A 23,281-nucleotide genomic window follows, 5' to 3' on the forward strand; every position below is an offset into this window, starting at 1 on the left:
TGTAAAATCATTTTTTTCTTTCTCTTTATTTTCTCTTTCTGAGATTCTGATAAATGTATATTGATCTTCGTATTCTCTCCACATCTCTTAAAATCTCTTTCAAACTCTACATTTCCTTGCCTCCCTGAATTGTTTGCCAGGTGATTTTTTTGAATATAGCTTCAGCTCACTAATTCTCTCTGCAGCTGTATCTAATATACCTTTAATAAGGTTTATAATTTCATCCATATTTTTCATTTCTTGAAGTTCCATTTTGAAATCTATCTAATTATGATGTCCTAATTCCCAAAGCAGAAGATCACTTATCTTCTCTAATAATTTCCTTTCTACTTAAACCATCCTGCATGGGTGTGGTTGTTTGCACTAAATATCAAATATGAAGAGCGATTTTCCCCTAGTGGTATCTATCCTTTTGTCTGCAAGAAGAGCAGCCCCTTCTTTTGGAGAACTACTTGTTTCTTTCCCAGCCTGATCACATGACTGGTAATCATGGAATTCTGCCTCTCTTCCCTGGGAATTTCTGAATTTGAGTGGGAAGAGAAGCTTCTTCCTCTTCAGGGCAACACCAGAGGATGTGAGCTCAGTGAAGCTGAGGTCATGCTTCCCCCGCACGGGGAGAAAGCTTGCAGAGAATGAAAGCCTGCTGAGAGATCAAAGAAGGTTCAAGAGAGGGTGGAGATTACGTCATTCCTCTATTATCTGTGGTCTGCTGGTGTGAGCCAATACATCCTCCCCGTGCTGCTCAGGTTTTCTGTCTTTTGCAGTCTTGCCCCTTACATGGTGCGATGATGGGTGGTTATTATTTTGTTTTCTGCCTTTCTGTATTTTAGAAGTTTTTTTTTCATCTATATACTTAAAAAAAATTTGAAAAAATCTATTATGAAAAAATCCTGCATTCATTTCTTTGGTAAAGCAAATAACTTCGCCTTAATGTTTTTGTAAAATGAGATCTCCATATGTTGGATTTGGCTAAAGCAGGGACCCATGGAGTGGGTGAGGAATCGTGTGTCCATTCTGTTGGTGGTGAGTGAGACATACGTTGCCCATGAAAAGCAGCCTGGCCTTTGTTGTGCCACATGTCTGGTGGCCCTGACAGCAGGGGCGGTGGCTTCAGGGCTCTTTGCACCAGTGCCAACCTCTTCCTCTGCCTCACTGGGCAGTAATGTTTTTGAGGGGCTGCCTCAGTCAACTGGTGTCCTCAGCACCCAGCCCTGAACTTGCAAGAAACATCTTGATTAAGTGACTTTGCTGGACCTCAGATTCTGAGTCAGGCATCCCATATGCTGCTTTGACTGGTTCTGATACAAACAAGCTGTGTGGTCTTGAGTAAATCATTTAGCTTCTTTGAGTCTCAGTTTTCTCTTTTGTAAAATGGGCTTAATAATTGGTCCTCCAAGGGGTTGTAAGGATTAGCCACAACATACAGAGTCGACACTCAGTGAGTTACTATGATGGGGGAGAAGGAGGGGGAAATGGCAGGAGCTGACAATCTCGGATTGCAGGAAAGGATGCTGACAGACACCCCTGTTGTCACTTAGGAATCAAAGCTGGGACAAGTAAGTGTTTGGATTCACATTCTAGGGAAAGGAGACACTACTGGGTGGCAGACTGCCTTCCAGCGCCTGTTTAAAAGCCGCTGAACCAGTTTGGCTTCTCTGGACTGGTAACTTCTGCCATTCACCAGTAGGGATGGTGCATTACTGAACTAAGTAACTGGGGGAAGTTACCTCATTTCCCTGAGCCGCAGGTCCCCGCCTGTAAAATGGTGCCCACCTCCCAGGATTGCTGTGAGGATTAAATGAGCCAGTGCATGTGAGAGACAACAGTGAGCAGGACCTAGGTAGCAATATATGTGTCTGCTATTATTATTCTTGTTGTTGTTGTTACCCCATCTCCTACCTACCCCTCAGTTCCCACCTGGGTCTGTATGAACAGGAGCTTAGGAAATCCACAGAAATCAAGGGCCAGGGAGAGGGCCAGCTATGGGGGGAACACTAGGGACTCCTCTCTGAGATGCCTTTGGAAAGGCGAGCCAGGCATCTCATTCCCTGGCTGGACATCTGCTTCCTCGGGTTCAGGCTGATCTTCACCCATGAGCACCTGAGCAGGAGAAAGAGGAGTAGACAGGGTAGGGGGTGGAAAACGCAGGGCCAGGATGAATGAGTCTCCCATGGCCAAGTGGACCCTGAGGGACGGTTAGGGCCATTTTGCTTGTCTCCCTGGGGGAGTGCTGGCCTCTGGGCAAAGGAACCTTAGCAACAGCAAAGGTGTGGTGGACCCTGGGGTGGGTGCTGAGGGGTGGAGCGAGCACAGGGCACTGAACAGGCAGGGGACCCTGCCAGCCTACAGTCCCACCCATGAGATGTTAGCCACACAGCAGGGTGATACTGACACCCCCAGGGACATGATTCCAGCAGGGGACAGTGAAACTGAGCTCCTCACCTCTCCCCTTCGCTGCAGGCCCTTTGGCATGGGCTGTAACTGGAAGGAGGAAGCAGGGTCCACTGTGAGGTGGAGTTTATATTGGCAGTGGATGTGACTAAACATTTTTGCATCTGAAAATTACGAGAGCCCTGGGACATGGTGGGAAGGGTTGGAAAAGAGGCCAAAAGCTGGATTTGAGGGCGAAAATCGAAGTGTTTTGTGACAGAGCCCCACTGAGTTGAGCCACTGGGGGACCTGGTGACCCACACAGCCTCCCGGAGGGCAGCCACTCCTTGCCAGGTGGCTGGCTCAGCAAGGGCCCTCGTTGGGGAGCAACACAAGGAGCCAGGGGTGGGTGGTCCCTGGGGTGGGTGGCCCTGCTCTTACTGGGCACAGCGGGGTGACTGCTGATGTCGAGGGAGCCCTCCTGGGCCGGCAACCCCAGCCAGGAAGTCCTGTCCCAGAGGCCGCAAGACTGAACCCGCTGGGCCTGGGGCCAGGGCCTCCCTCCCTCCGTAGGGGTCAGGCTCAGGTCAGGCTTGGCTGACGGCAAAGGGTCCTTGGAGACCCAGAGGAGCAAAGCCCCTGGACTTGGAGCGCAGGCAGGAGGCCCCGGCCAGGGCAGAGAGACTAGATGGTGGGTCCCCTGGTGGCCCCGAGCCCAGGCCTGGCTGAGGGCACTGGTCAAGAGGCAGCAGCGTGGCCGCCTCAGGCCCCAGGGCTCCAGAGAGAACAAAGCTGGAAGGACCATGGACAACACCTGTGCCTGAGACCGGCTGAGGAGAGCAGGCCAGAGTGAAGGGGCCGGGCTCCCAGAGGGCTCTGGCCGAGCCTGGTCTGTATCCAGGTGCTGCCTGGCCGGCCTGCAGTTTACGGCCTCTTGCTGCATTTCCCTTATCTTTGCTTTTGTAAGTCAGGCCTTTTAGTTTGAGCCTCCAGTTTGCTGAGTGAATGAAGGTGGACTCTTCTCAGGAGCTGTGTACACCTGGTAGAAAAATGTTTCCAAAGACTACCTTCCTGAGCCTCAGTTTCCTCACCTGTAAATGGGGTAATAATATTTACCTGAAAGGGTTGTTTGAGGGATAAATGAACTTGTGTAGAGGGTCTATCACAGTGCCTGGGACACAGCAGGTGCTCAATAAATGGTTGGTGATTATTCTACTTTCCTTCACACCTGCCAGTGTTCCTAGCACCTTTATAAAGAAGGAATGGGTGGAAAGGAGAAATGACCAAAAGGGGTGTTGGAGTGCCCTCTGCTGGCCAAGAGTGTAGTCAGTGGCCAAGTTAGAAACAATTCCAAGGCTTGAAGAGGACCTGCACCCATCTGTGGAGAAGCTGATCACAGTCCTCCAGGGCCTAGAGTAGGGGCCAGTGGAGGACAGAGCTGTTTCATCCACCATCCTGAGATCCCTCATGGGGAGGAGGGAGCAGCTTCCATCCCTGTAGGGAGGGGTACCTGTGGCTGCCCATGCACATCTGCTTGGTCAGGGACACCCAGCCCCCAAACCTGACACTTGCACTGTGAGGGTCTCCTGGCCGCCAACATTTGCTGACGTGTGGCTGGAGGAAGAGGACGCAGGGGGTGAGGTGGGAGGCTCCACGCAGGCCTATGGCTGCCCCTCTCAGGTTGTCCTTTATAACGATTTAAAAAAATCCGGGATCCACTCAAGGTTATGCACTGTACTTCTGCATTTAGATGTCATCATTCTTTAGTATCCAGGAACACTTTCCATGTATTTTGCCATTCACAACATTGCCATCTTGAAGAGTCCAGTTGTCTTGCAGAATATCCTACAATTTGTATTTGTCTGATGGTTTCCTTATGATTTGATTCAGGTTAAAACATTTTTGGTAAGAATACTACCCAGATGGCACTGTAGACTTTGTGCAGCACATCTGGGGCACGTGATGTCAGTGTGTACCTTTATTAGTGATGCTGAGCTGGGTCACCTGGTTAAGGTGCCCCCCCCCCCATTTTCTCCCTCTCTTAATCTTCACTTGTGAGATGATTTTGAATTTTTCTACAATTCCTTTCCTGATTTTTATCAACTCTCATTTCCTACTTCTCATTTTGGGGTCCATTTTTGTATCATGTTTTAAAATTTCTGATTTAAAGTGTTTTCCTATCTGCGAAAGCTTGTTTAAGGATGTTTAGTGCAGGTTAGAGTCTTGTGTTAGAGTTTTCCTCTTCCTGATGGTGCTTCTCTGGAGGAGAATTTTCATTAGCTGAAATGTTTTGATTCTCATTTCCTATTTTTTAATTTGTGTGGACATTTTCTGCTTTTTTTCTGTTCATGTTGAAATATCTTCTGTTTCCCTTGACTAGCTATAACAGGCATTTGCAGACAGGATGAGAGGTTTGAGTGACCTACTAGGTTTCTTAGTTCAAGAGCACCCCGTTCTATTGGTAGAGTGAAGTGAGATTTTTAATAAATCAATGATACGTTTTTTAAATTTAACGATTCTTCGTACTCCCTTCTCTCCAATCACATGGAAGCCTTCAAAAGACATCTTCCTCTTCCAAATCACCTTTTCAAGTCATCCACTCTGGGCGTGCACACTCTCAAACATCTTGCTTTCTGTTCCTACAGAAGCCAGTGCCCCCCTCCACAGGGAATCAGACCTGTTCTCAGTATTTTCTCACCAGGATAGGGCTCTCTCCTCTTCCATTCTCTTCTCTTTTTTCTTTTCTCCCTCCTCCGCCTCGTCCTCTTCCTCTCCCCCTCACATGACAATTTTGTGTCCCCATCCAGACTCTTGCTGTCCTCTACTCTTTTGCATGGAGTCTCCACCCGACCCTCTACTCTGTGGGATCCAGGCCTCGTTCTGTCACTTTCAAATGTTTATTTCTCTCCTTGGTTGTAGGTTGAGGTTTGCAGTATTCTGTTTCCTGGTCATGCTGAAGATGGGGAGGGGGCATAGTAGTGTTATTTACACTTCCTTTTGTTCTGAATGCCTTTGGGAGGGTATGTGGAGACATCTAGATTTTGGCAGCTGCCATTATCCTAAAGGAACTTGGGACCCAGCTCAGGTCCTCTTGGTGAATGGGTAGTGACCACTGGCAAGTTACCCATGAGTTGTCAAGTCAGTTCCTGTTACTTTATTTCAGTTTTGCTTAAGTTGGTCAGAGTCATCTTGTTGCTTGCAATCAAAGATTCTGAGCTGTAACATCACGTTTTCTGCCACCTGGCTGGAGCTGGGTTGCAGACAGAAGCAGATGTGAGCTGGAGAGAGAGGTGAAGGAGTTTTGGAGCCCTCGTTTCAATCTATTTAGAATTCTGTGTACTTAATGAAATTTTTGCTGAAGTCAAACACACTTTCACAGAGTGGACACACCCATGCTATTAGCATCCAGATGAAGGAAGGAACATAAACCCTGAAAGGACCGCACATGTCCCTTTGGGTCACTACTCCCCTCAAGGGTAACCAATGTTCTGATGTCTCTCACTATATGTTATTGTGATTTGTTTTTATACTTTGTGTGAATCACATGGAATCACGCAATATGTATACTTGGGTTTGTCTTCTTTTGTTCAATATTATGTCTGTGAGTTTTGCCCACATTGTAGAGATTTAGGATATATTTTGGAGATGGAACAGATAGGACTTGGAGATTCATCATTTGTCCAGTGCCCTTGGGCAAAGCACTTCACTTCTCTGAACTCAGTCCTCTCATCCATAAAATGGGACTGACGATGCTAATACCTAGCTGGTAGTGCTGCAGTTTCCTCACTGAACTCCTTCAAAGGGCCTGGACTAGGGTAGAGGGAGCTCTCTCCCTCCTCTTGTCTGAAAGAGTTCAGCCATGACTTGGAGCCCTTGGGCTTGGTCGGCCCCAGTGTATGAAATATAGGCACCTCTCTCTACTCACACCCCTTCTTCCCCATTGCACTTCCAAATTTGGAAACAGCTCTTTTCCTAGGATACCCCTTACTCCTGCTCTCCACTCTGTCGCCTCGGTCCCCAGTCCTTGGCAGGTGGGAGGAGGTAGCTGTGCTATCAGTAAGAATATTATGCGAATCCTACTGCCTGTTAGAGATAATCTTTCAGGTGTATAAGCTTCCATTCACACAGGCACGCGCAGGGTGTTGAATCCCAGCCCTTGTTAAGCTCTCTGAGCCTCTGTGAAAAGCAGACCATCTCTGTACCTCTCAGGGCTGTGGCGAGAATGACAGGGGTTGCCCAGTGACGAGCCTGCCAACCTTGTGTCCATAATGGCAGCACCGTGGTCTCAGATGCAGCTGCGCTTTGCATCACAAGATGACCAAGCCTGGGCCCTCCCACGGATTCTGACTTAATTGGTTAGGGTACATCCAGCCATCGGGAGTTTTAAAGGCCCCCCAGATGACGCTAATGTGCGGTAAATTTGGCAACCAAGGGCCAGGCACAGTGAATGTAGACATGGGGAGACAGAGGCCTGAGCGAGCTTGGCAGGCGGGAGACCGCAACTTCTTGCACCTGCCGCGCCCCCCTCGTTCCACCTACAGGTCTCCTCACTGCACTCCCAACCCCCTTACTTTGCCTTCCTCCCACCGAGGAGTCCAGGACATCCCTCACCTGCCGCCTCCTGTTCGTCCGGAGTCAACCTAGGTCCCCCTGGACTTGGGGGGTGTCCTCTACTCCCTCCTTTTCATCGGCGCAGGTGAACCCTGCTGCGCACGAATCGGAGGGGGCGGTGGCCCAGCTGGGAAACAGCCCTAAAATAGACCCCCCGCCATCCCCGCTGCCTCCTCCCAGAATCTGCTCAGGTGAAAAACAACTGCCTCGATCCGAGTGTCTCTCCGGCTATTGGAGGAGGGAGGCGCTGAGTCCTGCGGGCCGTGTAGACCCTGGCCTGGGTCCGGCTCAGAGGTGCGCGCGGATCCGCCCGGGGACGGGCCAGCGCGTGCAGTAAGGGCACTCGACCACCGGGCGGCGCTGCTGGTCCGCGATGGGGAGCCCTCGCGGCGGCTGGGACTCCGGCCCGGGCTGGCTGGGGAGGGAGGGCCCGCGCTCCCCAGTAAGGAGACTCCTCACGCCCCTTCACGACCTAGGGCGTCCTGAGAGAGAGTCTCACCGCATTTTGGTGCTGAAACGGGGCCGAATGAGCTCTTTATCCTGAGGAGGTCGGGGCGGGGGGCCTGCCCAGCCCGGTGCTACATCCTTCAGCAGGCGCTGGCAGAGAGAGAAGTGGGGCCCTCATCGCCACTCTTCTGATTGTTTTTGTCCCGGATTTCCCACATGCTTCCTGAGTTCTGAACTTTGATGGGGTGCGGGGGCGGGGGGAGGGAGGTCAGGACCACGTGTTCATCTAATTTTTCATTTGTGTCCATCCACTCGCCTACCCAGAAAACATTAGTTCCCCACAGGCTCTAAACCAGCTGGACTGAAGAAATGGGAAGTGGGTAACAGATTATCCCTTCCAGTCTAGGGAAGGCAGACCAGTGAACTGGGTGCCCTGGAATTCTGGACCCAGGGTGATGGTTAAGCTGCGCCTGGAAGGACCGGGAAGGGTTTTCTGGGTGAGAAGAGCAGGTGATTCAGCCACAGAGATGAGAGGGAGGATGGAGGGCCCAGGGCCTCCGGCTGGAGGGAGCCAGGAGCTGCATACACAGTCTCACCCGGCTGTCCATCCAGATGACCCTGGGGGGGTCCCCTCCTTCGCAATGAGGTTGGAGAGATCAAGTGACCGAGTGTGGCTCCCCAGTGGTGAGTGTTCAGCTGGGGCTGAATGCAGGTATATTAGGCTCAGGTGGAGAAGGAAGCTGGCCTTAAACCACAGAGCACATTAACTAGGAGTATGGGGCCAGATCAGCCCATGTCAGCTTGCAGTCCGGAGCTGACACTGGCCTCCTAGGAACATGTGGGGTCTTTCATGCCCCTCATTTCTACTTCTGTGCCCCTGAGGTTTTTCCTGCTCTTGGGAGGGGTCTGCCATCAGCTACCCCTTCTGCGGTGTGTAGAAAAAGCCTTTGCCCCCAGGAAGGCAATTCAGGCTCTGCCAGCAGGCAGGGAACACTTGGGACCAAGCCAATATTTCAGGGCCCAACAGGGCCTGTGACCAACAGGGGTTGGGGTCAGAGAAGCCATGGGCCAAGGGGCTCAGAGCTGGGGCTGTGCAGAATCGGGGCCAGGAACAGAGGTTAGACTAAAATCTGCAGTGAATGTGCTGTGTGGCCCCAGCCTGGTGGCTCCCCCTTTCTGGGCCTCAGTTGCTTATCTGTATCTTGAAGGGGTGGTGCAGATCCCTGAGGTAGGGAGGGCTGAGGGGAGGCTCAGGTATAGGGATGTGGAGGTGGAGCTGGGTGTGTGGGGCTAGTGGGGTGGGATGGGAAGCCCTGGGTCCTCTCGGTGGGGTGTGGCTGCCTGTTAGCACACCCTGATGAGAGACCCCGTCTCCCTACCCAGCCCCTCTCTCACCTTGCTCCTGCCTGTCCCCCGTGTCTTCAGTTGTGGGGGCCTCATACCCAACTCCAGCTGGTTGGAGTTCTATTAATATTTCAGTTTGATGAATTAAAGATTATTTCTACCCTCCTCCTTCTGATGTCCCAGGAGGGAATTAAAAGCACATCCGATCCAATCAAATGCCATTAAAATGCAGCCCACGAGGGTAGGAGCTGACGGGTGTGGGCTTTTCTTTCCCAGCACCACTTTGTCCTCTTTGGGGGGTCTGGGTGATGGGCTGGTCTTTGTGGGCACAGGAGGCAGGAGAAAGCTGAGGTGGAGGAGGGCAAGTGGTGTTTACATAACTGCTGCTGCCTTAGAGAGGAGCAGGACCCCTGAGTATGTGGCTCAGGTCTCCTGGATAACAGGATGGGGAGGCAATGCCGCTGTGACCGCAGCCCTGTGACCTGACCGTGACTCCCGCATCAGATGTCTTCCGGGTCAGTCCAGCCGCCCTGGCTCTGCGTGGAGGCTGCTGCAGATAGCTCAGCAGCGGTGAAGATGAAAGCTTTGGAGACAGCACGGGAGGATCGATGCTCCTTGAGGCTCCACTAGCAAGAGGTCCTGGGGTCTTTTCCACTTTCTGGCCTGTCAGCTGTCTGGGTCCACCTTAGGAGGGAACAGTAACTGGGGCTTCCTTCCAGTGCTGTCCAGGAGGTTCCTAAGGAGGACAAAGGCTGCAGTGTGTGGGGGATTGACAGAGGGGCCAGCCAGGCTGTATGGCCTTTGCCCCAACCCAAGAGCCTGGGGCCCGTTTGGAGGACAATCCAAGGCTCCAATCCCAGAGATTTTGCTTATACATGAAAAGCATTTCTCAGCCCCGTACTTTCCCTTCATCCCTGAAGAGCCCCGAGTGGCAGCAGCATCATGGTCCACACTGGCTGGCTGAGGACACTAAGGCTCCAAGTCTGGGGCGTCATGGGACACATGCCTGCTAGAACAGTGGGTGCTGTGGACAGTGTCTGAGGCCAGGTGCTCTGTGGAGTGTGTGATCAGGGAGGAGTGTGGTGGGGTGCAAGAGAAAGGATCAGAAGGATCTGAAGAGCCTGGAGAAGGCACTGCAGGTGGGGCTCAGTGAAGCAAAGGCATTCCCCTTCCAGGTTGCCACCCCACACTCCCCGGCCTCCCACAGGCCTCCTCCTCCTCTCTGTCTCTCTGTTTCTCTGTGTGTGTGTGTCTCTCTCTCAGTGTCTCTTGGCCAGCTGGGCTGCATCCCCTCCTGAGCCTGTCACCTGGCTGCTCCCCTGAAGCCCAGCAGGAGCGGGCTGGCCAGGAGGCCCAGGGCAGGGTGGGCGGGGCTTTAAAATGTTAATTGTATTTTGACATCCTGATTGTGACATCCATTCTAATGACACTTGGCTCATGGCTGGCAGCCCCTGGACACGTGGAGCAAGAGGGATGGTAAGTAGTTTTAAATTGCAGCTGCTGGTGACCAGGCTGGAAAATCCTGAGTCTTAAGAAGAAAGAGGGAGGGAGAGGAGAGGAGGAGGAGAGAGTGGAAATCAAGGAGGAGGAGGAAGCCTCCTTCTCTCTGGCAGGTCTCTCATTCATTTGTTTAACAAGCGAACATTTATTGGGCACCTACTGCATGCTTGGTGCACTCTCAGCCCATGGAGGGTCAGATGCTGTGGGCTCCGCTCCCACACCTGGGCTCCCAGCTCTTCCAGATCCTACTCCTCTTTCAGGGTCTAAGGGACACCTCCTCTGGGGGCCCTGACATCAGCCGCCCCTCCCTTCCTGGCCACCCATGAGCTTGAGGTCGTTCTGGTGCCTCCCCTGTGCTTCCTTCCTCACATCCCCTCCCTTAGCAATTTGGTGTTGACTGTCCCCTAAATCCTTACATATCTCATCCCACTCCTGTATCTGTTCCCACGCACTTGGGTTGAACAGAGCTGTCTCCAGAATCTGCTCTTTCTTCTCCATCCAGTCTCACTCCTCTTTTCACGTGCCAGGGCAGGTGGGAGGGTGTAGACACAACTGTACTGTGTATCCTGGAAAGTCTTTGGTTCAAATGGGATGATTAGAGGTATGTAGGTCCCTGGCCAGATTGTTCAGGAATTTAGAAAGATAATACGGTGCAAGTATGATGTACTGTGCAACACTCCTAGGAGGCCTGGGGAAGTATCCCCACAACAAGTACGATGGCTCAGATCCCTGCAGTGAAACAGCATCTCCCATGAGGGAGCTAGGCAGTGACAATGACTCGCTTTCACATCAGGTTTTGCAGCCAAATGAGTTTGCTGAAAATTTGTGGACAAACTGGTTTTCAGAGCCTGTTGGATTTTGAAATTGTGGAAAGGGGATTGCGGCTCTAGCCAACTCATAATTCTAAGCCAGAAGCCCAAGAAAGTTCCAAGGGGTGTAGGAGGATTCCTTGAGGTTGGACCCATACCGGCCTCAAGGGAGGGGATCACTCACACCTTATCTAGTCTGTAGCAGAGCCCAGCCTGTCCCACAGCCTGGCCAGGGGAATTTCACAGTACCCGTGCCCTTGAGATGCAGTATCTCTGTGGGGCAAAGAAGAGGGGCTGGGGTGACCCTGGGAGGCAGACTGGGAATGACTTACCCCAGGATCCTTAACCCACGGCCTCAGCTTCTGACCCCAGCTGTCCTCAACTCCTCTAAGCCTTCAGGGTGACTTATGACTCTCTGGAGAGCCTGGGCCATGCCTTCTCTTGTAGTCAGCTCTTCATCCTAGTAATGTCCTACCAGGGACAGATACTGTTTAAACAAACTTCCCCATCAGAGACATTTCCATCTAATGGCCTGGTTTAGGGGAAACCAAAATGGAAACCCATCAGACACCAAGGCTGAGGCGGTGGCTGGGTCAGCTCGATGTGGCGACCATTTATCAGGTGTTTCAGGCCTGCCAGGCTCTCCCCAGGCTCTTGCACCTTCAAGCTCACTTTGACATATTTCAGCAAATTCTAAACTTCAGGATTTTCAAAGACAATTGCCCTCTCCTATTAGGATTCTTTTGAAATGGAGAAGTCATAGAACTCAGCTTGGTGAGTTTGACTTGCCAACCCAGTGGGTTGGAAGGGGCAGGCAGGCCAGCTGTTTTCCCTTGCCAGGGAGGCCAGAATAGGAGCAGGAAGAATCTGCTGCAGCATAAGGGAGTTAGAGCAGACCTCAGGAAGAACTTCCAGGTCCAAAAGCTATAAATTACAGATGCAGGACTTGGCATTATTATTTTCTCTAGGATTACTTGCCTCTTTTCTTCTCCCCTCAAGCCCCCTGTCCCTCAATGCTGAGATAGTATCTCCTTTTCTCTGGGTAAGTCCGTGGACATGGGACTGGTGGATTAGAATGTCTACCCCGCTTACCCCACCAGTGTCAGTCTGGTCAGCCTCCTTTAAAGCTTTCAAAATGAGACCCAACCCCAAATCCAAGTATCTTTAGAGAGATCTCAGCCCAGCCCCTTATTTCACTGATGGGGAAACCAGTGCTCAGAGAGTCTCTCCCAGGTCACACAGCCTTAGTACCAAGGACCTGGACTCCTCCTTCCAGCCCTGTGACCCCCAGGAGTCTGAGGAGTGGGACGGCTTGCTGGGGAGCAATTTGGAATTCAGGCCATTGCACCAGCTGGCCTAGGCTAGGGCATCTGCTGTGTGACTCCTTGAGGTCACCTCTGATCACTCTTCTCCCACAGAGGTGACTCTGTAGCTCCCTTGTTTCCACATGATGCTCCCAGCTCCCCCAGGGTAGGGGACACCAACTGAAGTTCCTGGAGGTATGTGTGTGTATGTGTGTATATATACATGTGCCTCTATAAATATGTATCTGAATGTGTTGCTGTGTCTTTGTGTGTGTGTCTGTATGTGTCTCTGTCTTTTTTTATGGTAAGTCAGGTCAGCCACAAGTCAGGAGAAGAAATGTCCCAGCTGGACCAAGGTGGGATTCACAGGTGAGGGCTGGATGGCTGACCACTCTGTGCTGGAGGCCTAGAGACCCGGGATGGCCCAGGATGGCTGCCCAGAAGAGCTAGGCCTCAGGCTGGGAACCTTCAACTGGACGAGTCCACAAATGCAGCCATCTGCCAGCCAACAGTGTTTCTTTTTTTAACCCCTGAAAAATATAGCCTGCCCAGCCTTCTGCCACACAGCTGGTGGGGGCGGGGTATAATTATGGTCAGAGTGAAGGCAACACTGAGGGGCAGGGGGTGGGGAGAGGGGCTGGGTTACTTTTGGCTCTCAGTAAGCCATGGCCCATTTATTATCAGTTTCATTCATTCATTCAAGCAAAGGATATTCAACAAAAGGATATTGAGGACTATATTCTGTATTAAAAATCGCAGTGGGTTCCCAAACACAGGACTAGGTGTTGTGCACTCATTATTTTATTCCCTCTTCATGACAGCCTGGCCAGTAGGACCCAGGCATTAGCCCTTGTGGCCCCTTTGAGGGAATCAAAGGCCTCTCATGTTTTAGGCAGACCCAGCCTCAAGACAGGATGTGTCATGTGTCAAGCCTAATGCAGGCTGGACTTGAACATTCCAGCACCCCTCAACTGGGTGGCTTCTTGCACACCATCCTGGCAGCCCTGCTCTGGGCTCAGCATCATGGTCCTCATTCTATAGGTAGGAAACTGAGAGACCCTGGGCATGCTCGGGGTTCAGTTTGAACCCAGGCAGGCTGTTCTCAAGGACATCACCTCTTCTGAGTGACTTGAGTTTCCTGCAAGCCCAGAGCAGTGCACACTTGACTGGGCAGAGCCACCAGACAGCAGGAGCTTTGGTGGCCTTAGCTCATTCATACCTCTATAAAATGTGTTGGGCCGAGGTGTGCATGGCCACGGGTGCACTCTTCAAGGGCAGGGTAGTGTGCTGTTCTTTGTGCATTTCTGGGGCTGGGAATGGAGCAGGAACTCAGTCAGTGCTGGTTGCATTAAAAAAAGGCATGAATGAATGCATGATCTAGGCCCTTCCATCAGAGACTTCAGTCTGACTGGGTAAATGAGACATGTATTTGGGGTGATTACACAGGAGAGTTACAAAGAATTAGTGCTTTGCCAACATGTATTCATTCATCAAGCATTCATTGAGCTCACACTCTGGGCCAGGCATGGTGCCAGGCCCTGGATGAGCCATGGGGAACAAGATGTGTCCTGGCCTGGCATAATCTGACATTCTGGAGGAGAAGGTGCCTGAGTGTGTCTTTGGGAAGGTACAGGGGCATTGGATAAGGGGCACAGAGGGAGAAAGTGCAGTCCAGTAAGGGGCGGGTCATACCATGCTATTCCCAGGCCCCCACAGACATTTCCCTGATCTATAAGAAGGAAAATAGGGGTTGGGCTGGGAGTGGGGGGTTCTGAGTACCCCCTAGGCTTGGGCACAGTGGAGCACAGGGTGTCACTCTGCAGGTCAGCCAGGATGACTGAGGTATGATATGGGGGAGGGAGGCCATTGGCCAGCCACTCTCCCCTCAGCTCCCTGGCACTGTGCTGAGCACCCTCCCCTGGACAAGGACAGTCACACGTCACAGCTCTAATTGAAGACGCTTCTGCAGTCTGGGACGAGATGCTCTTGCAATCCTAAGAGGGCTGCAAGGCTCCCTCCCTCTCTTCCTCCCCAGCCTGTCTCTAAGGCCAGCCCATCTCTCAGGATTTTTCACAGCTCCCCTCTGGGAAGGAGAAGCGCTGGGGCTCCAGCTTCTCCTTGCAGAGGGAGTCTTCCCCAGGCTCCCTCCTGCCTGCTAGCCAGGCCACCTGTTACACTTTGCAAACCAGTGCTGAAGGGAGACCAGTGGGCTGTTGGCCATGGGCTGGGGGTTCCCCTAGCCTGGTGGAGTTCTGGGGTGGAGGGGGCCTCATTGGAAACGGACCCCTTGACAGGCTGTGTGACCAGGGGCAAGTCCAATCCCCTCATTGGACCTCTCCGCACCATTCCTCACGCGGCCCCCCCACCCCCACCCTGCTCGCCCCCCATATGCTCAAACCAGGAGCAATGGGGTATGCAAATGAACATGCCACATGAGGGCACACGCCCCTTGTGCTGTGCAGCTGTATGAGAAGCAGGTCTACGGATAGGGGTCCTTGTGACGCACTGGGGGTGGGGGGAGTGATGGGGAGGCGTGCGACCCCTTGACATCACGTGTTTCGCTGTACTTCTCAGGGTATGTGTCGGGAGGCTGTGTTCCTTGACCCTCGACCTTTGGGGTCAGGAGGGGTGCCGGCCCTGTCCTGGAGCCGAGCAGCAGACATCCGCCCATGGGGAGGGGTAGAAGGGGGCTTCCAGGAGAGGGCGCCGGTGGGGCGTGGCGGGAGGGGGAGCAGAAGGTGGGTCGGGACGGGTGCGGAGGGGTGGCGGGGCGCTTGGGCGAGCGCCAGTCTTCCGGCAGTGGAGGTGCGGGGCCGGGGGTGGGCTCCCAGGTTCTCTCTTTGTAAACGGCCGGCGGAAGCCGCGCACTCGGCGGCACTTGCCGCACAAACTTGGCGGCCCGGCTCCCGCCTTCCCGAGTGCGGCAGCGGCAGCGGCAGTGGGCGCTGGGGCTGAGCGGCTGCGGTCCCCTCGCCCCCTCGTGCTCCTGGCGCCCGCCCCCTCCCGCAGCCTCCCCTCTCCGCGTCTTCCTCGCTCTCCTTGTCTCTCGCTCCCTCTCTCGCTCGCTCTCTTGCTCGCTCTCATTTTTTCCTGCTGCCGTGCGGCTGCCGCGGCGCCGCCGGGCGCCCGCATCTCGGCCGGCTGCGCTCCCTGCTCGGCTCCCGCTCCACTCCCTTCCCAGCCCGGAGCCCTCGGCGGGATTCCGTGCCCCGGAGCCGCCTCCTCGCTCCTTCCGGCTCGGACGCCGGACTCCGCGGCTGTCGGAGCAGGACTGGCCGCCGCTCCATAGCTCGCTGGCTCGCTCTCGCCGGAGGAGCAGCCGACCGCCGCGCGCTTGGCGGCGGCTCCGGCCGGGCGGCAGTCAGCTCATCTCCGCTGCGTCCCGGACTCCGGGCGGCTCCGCGCCCTGCTCGGTCCGCAGCGTCAGCGCCGCCCGCCGCGGCCCGGGTTCCAGACACCGCGAGAAGCAAGCCGCCGGCCGCCGCCTCCCCGCGCCCCCAGGGCGGGCGGGAGCGCCACCGACCCCTGTCCGGCGCGCGGTGAGTTGTGGCCCGGGGGGAACGGGCAGAGGGGACCGTGCCTTCCGGCCTCTGGGGCTCGGGCTGTGGCGGGGACTCCGGGGCTCGGGGAGGTGGTCTCTTACGAGCCCCCTCGCTTAGGGCTGCCTAGAAGAGGGCCGGCGGACCGGAGCCCTCGGGGCTGGAGGGCGCAGGACTCGGACTAGAGGGTATCCCCTCGGGGCTGGGGCCGGCTCTCCCAACGCCCCGAGGGAGGGAGTAGGGCAGCGGCTCTTTTGTGGGCCTGGAGGAAATTGTCTCTGTGCTAGGGGTTATGTCGGGTTCCACTGGATTGAGGGGTCGTGCCCGAGCTCAGGTAGGGGCGGCCGTATCAGTGCGCCCCCTCTGCGGAAAGCAGGGCGGGCGGGGGCGCAGGGCGTTATTTGCACCCCTTCCCTGTCGTCTCCCGGCGGGAGGGCAGCGTCAGCCTAGCGCGCCTCAGCTCCTTTCCCCCCGCACCGACACAGCGTCCCGTTCCCGTGGCCGCCCCAGCGTCGCCTTCGCCACCGGCCGGATCTCGGCTCCTGCTTGCTCTTGGCCAAGGCAGGTTGGGACGGCGCTCCAGGGTCTGGGGTCTCCGCATGTATCCGGGACTTCAGGGTCAGGTGCTCCTTGGACACTCGGGACCAACCCTCTCCGGGACCCTGATGAACCTGTGTTTCTACTGGCGATCGGCTGGGGTGTGTGTGTGTGTGTGTGTGTGTGTGTGTGTGTGTTAGGGGTTCCTTCTGGGGTCGAGCGCCCCCTCCCCACGCGGGGGCGGGACTGGGAGGTGGAGGCCCCGACTGCGAGAGGCGCCCCCGCACCGGGGTGGTAGGAGGCTGTTTGTGCTGAAATGGGGTAGCAGCGGCGGCGGGGAGTCCTGAGGCCCAAACGTACGAGCGCCCCTTCCTCCAGGCCATGAGTGACACCCCCACCTTCAGGCTTTCGATCCTTTTTGGAGGAGGCTCCTTGCTTCTTTCCCTACTCTAGTCACCATCCCTGCCCCTGGTGCGGGAGAAAGCTGCTTTACAGGACTGAGCTGGGCTTGCTTAATGGGATGCCCAAAGCCACGTGTCTGTGGAAGCGTGGTTAGTCTGTCTGCCCCTCTGTCAGTCTGGCAGAAAGCCCTGGGTGGTGGTGGAGGGAGGAGTGTGTGTGTTTGTGTTCCATCCTAGTCCCTCCCCTCCTCCATTATGGGGTGACAGTAGAGACTCAGGGCAGGCAGGGTGGCCAGTGCTGTAAGAGTCTCCATACTGTGCACCCCATTTCTACAGCCTGCTACTCAGCTCACATCCCTGGGGCAGCTCATGGTGGAAGTGAAGAATTCCCATCTCCCCATTCTCAGGATATGCCCTGGGTCTGCCCCACTTTCTCACTGGAGCCACATGTGATGCTGGGCCTCAAGCTCTGGGTATGTACCCTCAGCTCCTCAGAGGTCTCCGAGCCTAGGTGTTGGGAGAACTTCCATGAAAAAGAGAGGACCTGCAGGAGCTTTTCCTGAGGACCTACCCAACTTGACAGAGAGAATTTCCACAGAGGCATCTGGAGGCTCCTGGGTGTGATCACCTACCAGGCAAGGGGCTTATCTCCTCTCCTGGGCAGGCCCAGGGGTCTAGTGGCAAGGCACCCTGAAGAAGGCGTGGCTACAATGGGCTCCTCTCCCTGGCCCACCCAAGGACCACTTCTTGGAGTGCCTCTCCAGCCCCTAGAGTCCTGTCCTTAGGATGGGGTGGGGGACCTTTGGGGATGGTGCTTCTGTATGCCCTGGGTGGGCATGCTTGCCCACTTGTGACCACTATCTTCATCTCCCCACTTTTGTCATTATATCCATCAACTTTCCCCCATCTGTAAACTTATCGTATCCTGAGGTCTTAGTTACTTCCAGGGCTACCCCTCCCAGGGGCGTTTGCATTTAAGAGAGACTTGGAGAGGAGGAAGGCAAGGCTTAGTGGGTTTTCTGGAGAGAGATGTATGGAATGTTAGGGGGGGCATGCATCATATCACACAGCAAGGCCTGAGCTGGCAGAGTGGGAGGAGGGGGAGGCAGGAGCCTGTCAGGAGTTGAGCTGCTTTTTTGGCCTCAGTGGCCTAGCAGAGGCTGCTCCTCCCTCCCTCCTCCCTCTTCTCCCAACCTGCGTCTGGGCGGCTTCATTCTGTTGGAGGCGTGACGTCTCCAGGAGGGAGCGCCTTCCACAGCGGCAGGGAGGCAGGCAGGCAGCCGAGGTAGGTATGAGAGCAGGCTTGTGCGTGAGCGGTGTGCTGGCCAGAGGGTCAGGTGGTGGGCCCAGACCAGAAGGGCTCTGCAGTCCCCATCTGCCTCCTGAGGGGTCCCCAACCCAGCCTCCAAGATGTTTGGCCACACCCGAATGTACCCTGCTGCAGGGGGACAGCTGGCAGGAAAAGATCTGACCAGAATCCATGGGCCTCTGAGCTTTATAATTACAGCCAATAGGTACATCCTCTCCCCTAGTCAAGTGTGGAGCCGGCAGCCCCTAATTACCACCCACCCCAAGAAATCTGCCCACCCCTGCTGTCCTCCTCTGCTCAGCCTAGCACCCAACTTTCCAGTGGGCAGGCCCCGCTGGCAGCCTGGGCAGCTGGGCCCAGTGGCTGCTGGCTGGAAGGTTATCTCGCTTCTGCAGAGTGATAGCCGCCTTTTCCACCCGAAGAAGGCAATGGGGAGCTGGCATCTGGGCTCTGGCCCTGCTCACAGGCTGGCAGGAAAGCTGCGGGCAGTCCAGGCCGACCTGAGGGAGGAGGCTGAGGGGCTTCCCCTGGTGGGCAGCGGCCCAAGCAGAGGGCATCAGCTTTCTGTTTCTCCCACACAGCCTGGTGCTGGCTCTTAGAAAGAGCAGGGAGGGCTTGTATCCCTGTCAACTCTGCCCTAGTTAGGGGGGAACTATCAAAAATTAATTTAGAAATTTCACTGCCTTTGGCCCTTGCCAGAGTGCAGGCTGCCATTTCTCTTGCTCCTGTAAACTCGGTTTCTTTCCTCGTGCAGTTTCTGGCCTCCCTGTCCTCTCCCGCAGCCTTTCTCCCACTGTCTTCCTGCTGCCTCCCAGCCCAACCCTAAGCTCATAGCTCTGTGTTCCCAACAAGCATCCTTCTCCCCCACCAGTCCTGGAGTCAAGCTCTGGGGGCTTCTTCCTTGGTCCCCCTGCTCCTCCTACCTCTTGCCCTGTAGGGAAGCTTATAAACGAAACTTGCTTAGGAAAGATGAAGCCTTTCCTGCAGCCCTGCCCATCAGCCTCCCAGGCCACAGGCCAGAGAGAGCCACTCACTGCCTTGTTCAAGTTCCTCTTGGCTCCTTGGGAAAAAAAGCACCACAAGGATAGTAAAAATCACCCCTTAAATTAAAGCTGATAACTCCTGTTGAAATGTTTTATTATTAACCTCACTGTTTAGCAATCTTGTGGCAGCAGTGAGGCATAAATATATGTGTACACGTGTATATTAAATAAATTGGGGAACACAGTACATAATGACATTATCTGGACCCCATTCAATTAAGGCAGATATTGTCTGTGGTAATTGGGAAATGCCAGCCCATAATGACATCTGTGCCATTTCAGGCCGAGCCATGCTGACGAGCAGGCTGTGGTGTCTCAGTTAAGCCTCCCTCTTCTCTTGGAGAAGACACTGCTGCTGTTGGTTGTGATGGCGGCCCCAGGAGAGTTCAGCTAGCTGCTCGTCCACCTGCTGGGCCACCCGCATCAGGACCAGGAGGTTTGGGTCCTACCTCTTCCCCCACATTCAATCCTCCCAGCCACCCCTGTGCTCCTCAGGGGGACAGAGAGTAGCCTCCTGCCCCGTTTTCTGGTTGGGGCCGTGACTTCTAGTAAAAACACTTCATTGCTACAGGGTTATTTTTAGATTTGAATATAGAAATAAAGATTGGGGATTTGACCTGGATTCTTAAGTTTCTGGCGGGTGATTGCTTCTCAGATGTCACTGCCCCTTCTTTGTGTCTGGCCTCAGGGTGGTTTAGGGATGGAAGTCTCACCTACAATCGTGATTATGTTCAAGACTGTGCAGGACAGTAGAGTTTGGACACTGACTCGCTAAGCCAGTGGGCCCCAGTTTTCCAGGGCAGTGCCAGGGTTGAGGGGGAGACAGGAAGGAGAGAGGAAGAAACAGCATTAGCGCAAAGCCCACAATAGCAACAGCTGCAAACAAAGAAAATTGCCCACTGGGGTGTTGTGTTGGCAAATGGGATGGGGTAGTGGGGGGGGGGTGAATTGGGGTGGGAAGGAGAGGCCTGCAGTTCTGCTTGGAAGTGGGAGTTGGTGGCTGGAGGAGACCCAAGCAAGCTTGGGCTTGGTGGCTGGCCCTTAGCTCTTGGGGAGAAGGAAGGTCAAGGCTGGATATTTTCTGGGCTGAATTGGTGGGCTCCAGTGCCAATGAGATGTGCTTGCTTTGCCCTTCAAATGATGCCAGCTGCTGTGGCCTTAGCAGGTGGCTGCCCTGTAAGTCTCAGGTTTTTCTTGTTATGAGACCCTGCCTGCTGCTGTGCTCAAAGTGGATCCTCTTTTCTCTGTCCACACCATGACCCCCAAGGTCCTGCTTGATCTTGTGCTCGGAGCCCTCTCTGACCTCCTCTCCTGCCTCTCCCCTTCCCACTGCCCTTCAGTCATACCAGCCTCCTTGCTGTTCCTTGAACAATGAATGCTAATTGCATGCCCACCTCAGGGCCTTTGCACGTGCTGTTCTCGCTACCTGCGATGCTTTTCTCCCACCTCAAGATACATGGCTCATGTCTTTACTGTTTTTAATCTGCTTAAATGCCCCCTACTTTGAAAAGTCTTCCCTGACGATCTTTTTTTTTTTCCGAAAAAGACCGTATGGATCATTCCCTATCTTCTTACCTGCTTTATTTATCTTCATAGCCCCTTGATTCTCTGAATTGCCACACATCTCTGTGTAGATGTATTTATTGTCCCTCCTGTGCCACCTGCTGCTGAGATGTTGGCTTCACAGGGCAAGTGTTTGGGCCTGTTTGACTCCCCACATTTCCCCAGTGCCCAGAGCAGAGTCTGACACACAGCAGGTGCTAAGCTCATATTAGTGGTGCATTGACTAACTGAACAGTCATGAATTGTATTCCATGTCTGACCACACAAAAACTCAGTGCAAGATCTGAGTCCCACTCTGTGAACCTGGAACGCTGCTGCAGACTACCCCTCGCCCCCACCCACCTGCCCTGGGCCTTTGTGGGAGTGGCTGCCATTCTGACTCTGGGCAGGAACCCAGCTTTATCTGGTTGTTTATTGAGAATTTCCTGTGTTCTGAGTCTTGGGCTAGGCACGGAGATACAGAGATGAAGGTGGTGCTGTCCATGCCGGCGCTTAACATGCTCCCAGGCTCATCAGTGCCAAATAACACCACAGAGAGAGAGAGAACGCGGTAAGAGGAACCGGAATAATCAGGCCGGGCTTCCTGGATGAGGAAGGCTCTCATTTGCTCACTTGAAGGGTGAGCCTCACAGGGAGGAGGCTGGAGGGAATCGAAGTGTGGAGGAAGCATGGGCAATTGATTTAAAGTTTTTTCTTCCATAGTTTCCACCAGCATTCAGCTAAGGATCTACTTCCACCATCCCTTCTACACATACTTCTCAGAGCCCACGACATGCCCAGCACAGACCCAGGCACTTCTGTGTCATGTCCATGTTGTTTTGGTGGAACAGAAAGAGGATGCCTTTTGAAGTGAGGTCTGGGGTTTCCGAACTTGGGAGGTTTCCTGAAGAGGCTGGTAGGCTGGAGCAGCTCAGGAAATTGAAGGGAAGGGGGCATGGGGCCCAGACCCCCACGATGCCCTCTTTGCTTAGAACATGGCTTGGGCTGGATGGGTGTCTGGGAGCAGGACTGTCCTTTCTATTAACACAGAAATAGACTACCTGGGAGAGAAGAGTAGGAAGAGCCCAGGTATCATTCATTCACTTCTGCAAACCCTGATGGGGGATGCCAGGCACTGTGCAGGCTGGGATACAGAGATATCAAGATGCATGTGATGTGATCCCCTCAAGTTGTGGTCCAGCTGGGAAGATGGCTGGGCTGCTAGGACTTGAGGTAGCTAATTGGTCATCTCCCTTTCCCCGCAGACTCACCATACAGTTGGAGATCAAACTATGGGCTTTGTGGCTGGTGCGGCTGGAGTAGAGTAGGCTTCTGATTACCTGTTCGCTGGGTCTAGGCTTTGTCCATCTGGGAGGAGGATGTCCAGCAAACCCCACTGCTGCCCAGACAGTGCACATCCCCAGGGGGACAATAGAAAGGGGACCTCAGAGGTGGCCTGCAGTCCAGCATCTTGGGCCTTGAGCGGGTAGGGGTGGTATAGAAAGGAAGGGAGAGGCTTCAGTTTCTCCCTCACTTTCCCCCTTGGGGAGCTGAGCTGCCAGCCCTCCTTGGATGGAAACGTGAGATGTGGGTGATGAGGCATCTAAACAGCTAAGGGGATTCAAACCTGACTCTACTCATCCATTCATAATTCCTGAGCTTCTCGGAGCACCTGGGCTGGGCTGGGCACAACAGAGGCAAAGATGACTGGAGATGAAATACATGTTGGAGGGACGTGGAAAAGCGAGGGGAGGGGCCACCACAGGTGTGTGTGGGGGCCTGAGTCAAGAAAGGCAGAGGACAGGGGTGCTGGGGTCACTCTGCCTGGGCCTGGAGCCCTTTCCTTGCTCAGTCTGTAGAGGAGTGGGGAGCCTGTGTGTCCCCTCAGAGGGCTGGAGGCACAACTGAGCCTCTGGTTACAGCCCCCACCCCTGACCCACTTTGCCCTTTATTTTGTATTTTGGAGAATTCTATTTCTTTAGCTTTGGGAGAATAAAAGGCAGCTCAGTGAAAACTAAGTTGGAGTTTAGTAAATCAGAGTAGCTCTATTCTGGTTGTTGTTTTGTGGTTTGTGGTTCTTTCTGGCCCAGGCCCTGGTTGCAGAGGGAAGAGTTGAGGTTAGCAGAAGAAAAGCCTGGTGTCCTGCTTGTTAAGACTTGGAAGGGGTCGTTGGGGCAGTTTTGGCGACTCCCTCAGGTGTCTGAGAGGCCCTCAGATGGTGGAGGTGGGGTGGGGGTAGACTGCAACCTTCCCCCTACCCGCCCTCACATCCTATTTCACTGAAGATAATATTCTGGAAAATGCCATTGGCCAGTGAACTACTGCTCTTCTTTTTGCTCCTTATCCCTCCCTACCTACTTCTGTCCTCCCCTGGAGCTAAGGAATCTAGCAAGGGACACAGAGGGAAGTGGTTAGAGGGCAAAGGAGGGAGGAGGAAGGCGGGGAAGGCAGAGGGAAGGACGGGAGAGGAGGCCCACCTGCGGGTGGGCAGGCACACTGGCTCCGACCTACAGCCATCCTGGTGA

At 54.2% G+C, this 23,281-nt stretch overlaps 1 protein-coding gene across 8 annotated transcripts in view; it reads left to right on the forward strand.

The window, feature by feature from the left end:
* The window catches only part of GRM4 (glutamate metabotropic receptor 4), a 141,408-nt gene that overhangs the window by 21,813 nt on the left and 96,314 nt on the right, over window positions 1-23,281 (forward strand). For 5 of the 8 annotated variants that reach the window (XR_012062208.1, XR_012062209.1, XM_072945222.1 and 2 more), the window contains exon 1: window positions 14,910-14,960. The exons of 1 other annotated variant lie outside the window; for it this stretch is intronic. The gene's annotated coding sequence lies outside the window, so the exon portion shown is untranslated. Of the gene's footprint in view, window positions 1-14,909; window positions 14,961-15,502; window positions 15,925-17,205; window positions 17,336-23,281 lie in introns of those variants that run through there. 2 more of the 8 variants (XM_072945224.1, XM_072945223.1) reach the window with 2 other exon arrangements.

This window comes from Vicugna pacos, chromosome 20 (genome assembly GCF_048564905.1).
Source record: "Vicugna pacos chromosome 20, VicPac4, whole genome shotgun sequence".
Classification (NCBI taxonomy): Eukaryota; Metazoa; Chordata; class Mammalia; order Artiodactyla; family Camelidae; genus Vicugna; species Vicugna pacos.